The sequence below is a fragment of the Astatotilapia calliptera genome, chromosome 17 (genome assembly GCF_964374335.1).
Source record: "Astatotilapia calliptera chromosome 17, fAstCal68.1, whole genome shotgun sequence".
Classification (NCBI taxonomy): Eukaryota; Metazoa; Chordata; class Actinopteri; order Cichliformes; family Cichlidae; genus Astatotilapia; species Astatotilapia calliptera.
The window spans coordinates 15,965,081-15,972,363 of record NC_137438.1 but is presented as its reverse complement, the minus strand read 5'-3'; positions in this window follow the sequence as shown (position 1 = coordinate 15,972,363).

Genomic DNA, 7,283 nt, shown 5'->3' with positions numbered 1-7,283 from the left:
GTATGGATGTGCGAGGAATTTGAGACGGTTTCTAAAATTCACAGCTATACGTAACAGGTGGGCACATGTGTCCATCAGGACTCTGAGACATGTCAACGATAACAACCAAACCCTCATGTACTGACACTTTTTACCATCTTCTTTCATTTAACTTTTCAATTGGCTTTAATTCTTACTGCGGAATTAAAATACTCAAGTTCGTATTGTTGGCAAGAGAAGTCTGAGCTCCTAAACACACGTGTTAAAAAAAAAAAATCCCAAAAAACCCAACTCAGATATTGAAGACACATGTTCACTGAACACGAGGGTGTTTGTATTGGCGATTGATCAACTTAAACTGTCCATTTTCTTCCACTATCAGACTGTGATGTGCAGTTCAGGGTTGTGATAAACCAGCTCATTGCAGTTCACACAATGTAAAGCTCAAACCTTTCTGATTATGTGAGGTGCAAGTCTGAGCTGAACCTGACTGCGGTTACCACAGTGTCAGGGACCTTCACCTGTCAAACTGATAGACGTGCTGCATGCTGTTCATCACTACATGGAGGCTGGGAGACATATTAGGACACAGTTCCCTTTAATCTATAACTGCAGCCTTTCCATTGGGACAGATCCCACAGGTGACTGGAATGCATCACAAAACCTGGTCAGGTGAGGTGGGAATGGGACCAGTCAGTAACAGGAGGGAGGGGCATTCAGCTGTACATACACGTTTTATACCACAGTTCAGTGTCTAAAAGGCGATTGTCAGTTTTCTATCTGATGAAATCTGTATATTTTGATTAAAGTGTGAAATCGGTTCTGAGCCTTACATTGTTTGTGTCTAAAAGAAAGATTAAATCACTTTTTAATCTAAACCTCTAAGCTTTTGTTATCTGTCATCAGTGCGGTTTATATCAGTCTTTCACAAGTCTTGTGTGCGTAGAGTTGTTTGTTCATGTTAATCACTTTGTTTGATGACATTGATCAGTCATGGCTAACAGCTTTTTAATAAGTGTTTATTGATGATATGACTTCTGATAGAAGTACCTGAAGCTTATACTGCCAACCAGAATTTAGTCTGATCCAAGGTAACTTTTGGCTTTACACTGGGTGCTTCTAACTTTTTACTTAAACAGGCAGGAGGTTACTGGGTTACACTGGATCAGTGCAGTAAAATATAAGAAAATAAGTTGTATTTTACTTATATTCTATGAGATGGACTAATTTAGGGAAATTACTGCAATGTCGCCATTAATAATACATTTGAATTCATATACAAAGATTCAGCCAGTTCACATCAGTAAAAACAACCATTATGCCAAGAGCAGAACATAGTGACTGAAAAACAAAGTGTTAGAGCAGGTTTCACGCATTTCTCTCTGAAAACAGTGTGGCAATTCTAATAAATGAGAGGACGCTGAAGAAAAATAAATATGCTTTTGATATAAGAAATGACTGATAGGAATTGTAGAGCAGTGTGCACATATTATTCTGATTAAGACTTGGGTGCAGTGCAAGGGCGTAGATTTGGCATGGACGGAAGGGACATGTCCCCACCAATATCCAGCGATTATTGAATTGTCCCCACCAATAATTTGATCTCTTCGAGTAAAGAAAAACAAAACCGATAGAAATTTAAAAAAAAAAAAAGAAAAAAAAAAGCGATCTGTCAACGTCTCATTCACCCAGCGGTGCAGAAAGAGTTAAATTACGTTCTCTACTGGAGTCCTATATCATGTGACAAATATGGCCAATGTGATTGGCTGTGCCTTTCAGGGAGCTCTGTTTAGTTTTAGCAGCGGCAATCCTGCGCTGCGAGCAGGAGAGGAGGATGGCAGCAAAAAGAACCTGGATATAAGAAAGTATTTTTCAAAGAAACCTGTAAGTCACTTAAAGTCAAGTTCACTCATAAAACCTGTACATCATAATAACGTTACAGGCAATGCAAGGCAATACATGCCAACCCTCCCGTTTTTTCTCGGACAATCCCGAATTTCAGTGCCCCTCTTATTAGGGGAGACCGGGGATAGTTGTAACGTGGGTCAGTTGTAACACTTCCAATTTCTCCAATCAGGGCTAAGTTTCAAATGATGTGACTCATCCTGTGCATGCCCAATTCAGTTCTGCTATCACACGTGAAAAATCAGCACATTTTGTCAAACACAGACAATTTAACATGAAAAAAAGTAATTTGTATGCCAAAAAGTAAGTTTTTCTACTTTATTTCAATTTGTGATAGCATTATCTGCTTTGCAGTTAAACTCATCAAACTTAAATTATGTTATTTGTATGTCTGTGGGGATATATTCTGTGTAAGTCTTTAGTGCTAATGTTTTAGCCGTTGGCTGTAATGTTAGCTAGTTCATGGCTATAGGAGTCTGGGTCAGTTGTAACAGCAACAGTCTGGGTTAGTTGTAACAATAATGCAGATGTTACAACTTGCCACACTATTACTTTAACTTATATTAAACAAGTTGGGGCAACGACATCAGCAGAGAGAGGTTCACTGGTCGCTTTTGTATATGCGGTTAATGCCATTGGCAACACAATTCCTCCACTGTTTGTGTTCCCACGCATACATTATGCAGACCACTGTGTCAGAGATGGACCAGTAGGAAGTACTGGTAGTGGAAATAAATCAGGATGGGTGCAAGAAACAGATTCCCTCATCTTTCTGAAGCACTTTGCAAACCACACCAAGGTAAGCCATGATAAAAAGTAATGGAATTGCGATGCTGGTGAACAACTACATTTTTTCAGCTTCATTGTTATGTTCAAAATTGGTGCAAGAGTTGTAGGTTATAATGCCCACTGAGCCAATGAGGCCAAACTCAAGGAAGACCAACCAAAATTAATGAAATATTCAGTTGCAGAAAATTCCATAATATGTTTTTTTTGGGGGGTTGGAATATGTTCAAAAGCTAGATTTCTGCATTCCGTCACACACACACATAGCTACATAAATGGATGTAAGTGCATTCATGTGTTGAATAAACAAAGATTACATGTTAATGTTTTGTTAGTACCCTTATTTCATTGTGTTACATTTTACCCCAGGATGTGTTACAACTAACCCAGACTATGGGGTTAATTGTAACATTTCACTCTTTGTGTTTGAGACCATACCATGCAATGGGTAATTGTGCTGCAGAGAAAATAGCTGCATTATTTAATAGCAGAGACATGTAAATACTTTGCATTACATTTTGAATCCACTACCTTAAAAGAGCTTCAATTTACAGACAGAAATGTGAAAAATGTTACAACTATCCCCGGTCTCCCCTACTCTTTCTGGGTTGCAAAATAAACTTTTAAAAAATTTTCAGGCGAGAATGTAGCTGTGCAAACTTCAAATATCTGAACCGGGGAGAACAGCAAACTCCCGGCGCATCGTTTTAGGCTTTGGCCCACATCAGTCTAAAATTGTATGTAACCATGAATAACCTGTTGCCATGTCCACCAGGAGAGACTGGACAGTATAGATGTAAAACAAATATGCCAGCAGTTTCTCAGTTAATGAGAGGAGCAGGCATGTGTTTGGCTCCTTCACATAGTGGACATTGAGTTGTTGTGTGGGACACCAGTAGTCCATGTCTGTTGCTGTAACAGTAGTTCATGTTTAGAGTAAAACACCCCAGCTCACTGACTTGATAGGGGCAATAGTGCCTAAAATGTTGCATAATTTTGCTAAGAGATCTTTTACTTTGTGGTAATTTTAGATGAGTAGTTTTATGGACAAAAACCACCAGGTCATTCAGTGTTCCCTTAGTGCTAATGTATCAGAGATGTTGGTGTAGTATAACTGAAGTAATGTTGTTAAGTCCTTAAAGTCATATTCTTTTATTGCCATGACTGTATTTTAAGCTATTTTTATTTTTGTATGATATCTGATTTATATGAAATATGGTTGAAGTAAACTAAAGTATAAAATACTTAGTCATTTGTTTAATAGTAACTTAACATTATATAATTCACATATAAAACTATGAATTGTAATTTTAAATGGTTTAAAAGCACGTAGAATAGCATATGTAGGCAAGTATATTTCTCCTTTTTTTTAAATTTATTTATTAAATCAAGAAGCAAAGACGAAAAGGGAAAAAAAAAAAAAAAAAGAAACGGGGCAGGGTTCGGTGGTTGAATCATCCGTCCCCACCAATGCCAAAACCAAATCTACGCCCTTGGTGCAGTGGAAGATTTATGCAAAGGAAACCTGCATTACAATATTACAATAGTGCAAACTATTCCACCATACAAACCTTAAACAGCTGACCTTTATTTTTACTGCTTTCTACATAGTAGATACATATTGAAGACAAAGATGTGAAGCAAGATACATGGAATTATGCAGCACAGAAAAAAAAAACAACTAAATATCAGAAAACGTTGGAACAGTATGGTAAACACAAATTTTTCTTTAAAAAGTTTTGCCTGGTCAACTTCATTTGTAAATGTTCATCCTTTCCTGTCATTCAGACCTGTAACACATTCCAAAAAAAGGTTGGGACGGGAGCAATTTACAACTAGTAATCAGGTAAATTGGTTAAATAATAATGTGATTTGAAACAGGTGATGTTAACAGGTGATTGTAACTATGATTTGGTACAAAAGTAGCATTCAAGAAACATCTAGCCCTTTAGGAGCAAAGATGGACCGAGGATCGCCAACAAATACGTGAAGAAAATTATTGAAATGTGTAAAAACAATGTTCCTCAAAGAAAGAAGGAAGAGATTTGGATATTTCACCTTCAACGGTGCATAACGTAATTAAAAGATTCAGGGAATCTGGAGGAACTTCAGATTCTCAAGCCCACCACTAATGCAGTAAAACACATCACACAGAGGCACAGTATTACTAATGGACTGGACTTCCACAGCTCTGACATCTTCATTATTAAAGCAGTGTGGGATCATCTTGACAATACACAGAACAAAAGGTGGTCAGCCTCCAAAGGTCAGATTTTCAATAACCTTCAAGAAGTCTGGAGAATTATTCCTGAATACTACTTAAAAAAAGCACAACAAAGTAGCCAATAGTCAATTCACTCTGTACATGACGGAGGTGGCAAAAAATGGTCAACGGCCTGTATTTGTATAGCGCTTTACTTAGTCCCTATGGACCCCAAAGCACTTTACACCACATTCAGTCATCCACCCATTCACACACTGGTGGCAGCCACAGCTGCCCTGGGGCGCACTGACAGAGGCGAGGCTGCCAGGCACTGGCGCCACCAGGCCCTCTGACCACCACCAGTAAGCAACAGGTAAAGTGTCTTGCCCAAGGACACAACGACCGAGACTGTCTGAGCCGGTGCTCGAACCGGCAACCTTCCAATTGACAAGACGAACTGCCAACTCTTGATCCACAATCGCCCCAGACTTTCTTTAAGTAGAAGTACTGATAGCTGTTTTAAAAAAATACTCCAGTAAAAAGTTGAAATACTGAAGCAACTTCTTTGCTCAAAAAAAGTGAAAAGCACAGGCTCTGAAATGTACTCACAGTAAGAAAGTAAAAAGTAGCTTCTTGAAGGACAATTCTACTAAACATCTCTGTAAAAATTTAACTTTGTGCTATGTTAATATAATAATAAAACAATATTAGATAGAACATGATACTACAAATGTTATTCAAATCTAAATTCTAACTCTAAGGACTGTACTCAGCTTGAATCTGTAATGTAGCACACAAGCAGTGAAAGGGAATTTTAAAAAATAACAATTTTCTGCTGTCTACATTGTATAGGGTGACTTTGCATCCACACCTTAAAAGTAAAATGAGTACAGTCAAGGGCTACAGTGGAATTCAGCAGGTAGGGGAACCCTAAGATCTGTGTAGTAGTTCAAAAGAAGGAAAAGAATCACAACTCCAATAATTTCTTATAAGAGCTTCAGCAGATTTTCTTAGTGTACAGGCTGTGATCAGGTTACCCCCTCCCCTTTTTTCTGCTACACTTGATGTAACCTAAATCTGACCACGAGGACCACAGCCACTGAGCACCAGTCAAACAAACAGCATTACCGTGAATTCACCACAGGACTGCATATATTTTTGAATAACACAAAGCTGGTATAGCTTAGTTTGATTTGCAAAATTGTTTACAGCATAAAAATACATAATTTATCAAAACACACCATATACAGATCCAGTACATGGTTAAATTGATGGCTTTACATGCAAGCTTAACATATGCAGTTTATCAAGCATCACTGAGCAGTCCTTACCATTAAATCTAACCTCTCTTCTTTCACTCCTGTCCTCTCTGTCTGCAATCATTCTGGTGCTGTGCAAGAAAAAAGAAAACACAACACAAACACCCTCTTTAACCCCTGACTATAGCACATGATTGTGCGTCTTTGATCTCTTTTTATGCGACGTCCCCTGGTGATTAATACACGAACAGGATTGACTTTCACGTGTTACTGTTCAGGCTTAAATCAGTTTGATTTTTGAAGGCCCGCAGTGACGTGAAATAATGACTTCTCCCATATCCCTTAAACCAAAAATAATGAGCCTCTTTTAAAGCAGTAGAAAGTACAGCTATTTGTTTAGAAATGTAGAGAGAAAAGTAAAAGCTGTCAGAAAAACTCAAGTAAAGTAAAGATACCTGAAAATTCTACTTAAGTACGGTAACAAATACTTTGTTACTTTTACTGGAGTATTGTTTAACAGTAGTATCTGTACCTCTACTTAAGTACAGAATGTCTGTACTCTGGCCAGCACTGTGGAGAACATCCTGTATTGTGCCGGTACAAAAAGTCTCCGGCTGAACTGAACGACTGCAGACCAGTAGTCAGGAAAACCTTAAAGCAGCTGATTATGACACCAACTGAAACTCGAGGTAAAAACCAGACTTCCCCTGCAATCTGCATACAAACAACACATTGAAGTGAATGATGCTGTCCTCTACATGCTTCATCATGTCCTAGCTCATCTGGAGGAATCTGGCACTTTTATGAGAGTTCATTTTTCAAACGCTTTCAATACTATTCAACCAAATATACTCAAAGACGAGCTCACAGAGATGGGAACAGATTCTTCCTTTGTTTTCTAAGTCACAGACTACCTGACAGAAAGGCCACAGTTTGTGAGACTGGGGAACTTTGTTTCTGGAATGTTAATAAGCAGTATGGGAGCGCCACAGGGGACCGTTCCAGGTCTATTTCTTTTTCACATTTTATACAGCACACTCCTGCCACATCCAGAAATACTCAGATGATGCTGCCATTAGTGGCATGCATCAGGAATAGACAGAATCTAAATACAGGGATCTTGTAAAAGCTTCCAGTGACTGGAGTCACAA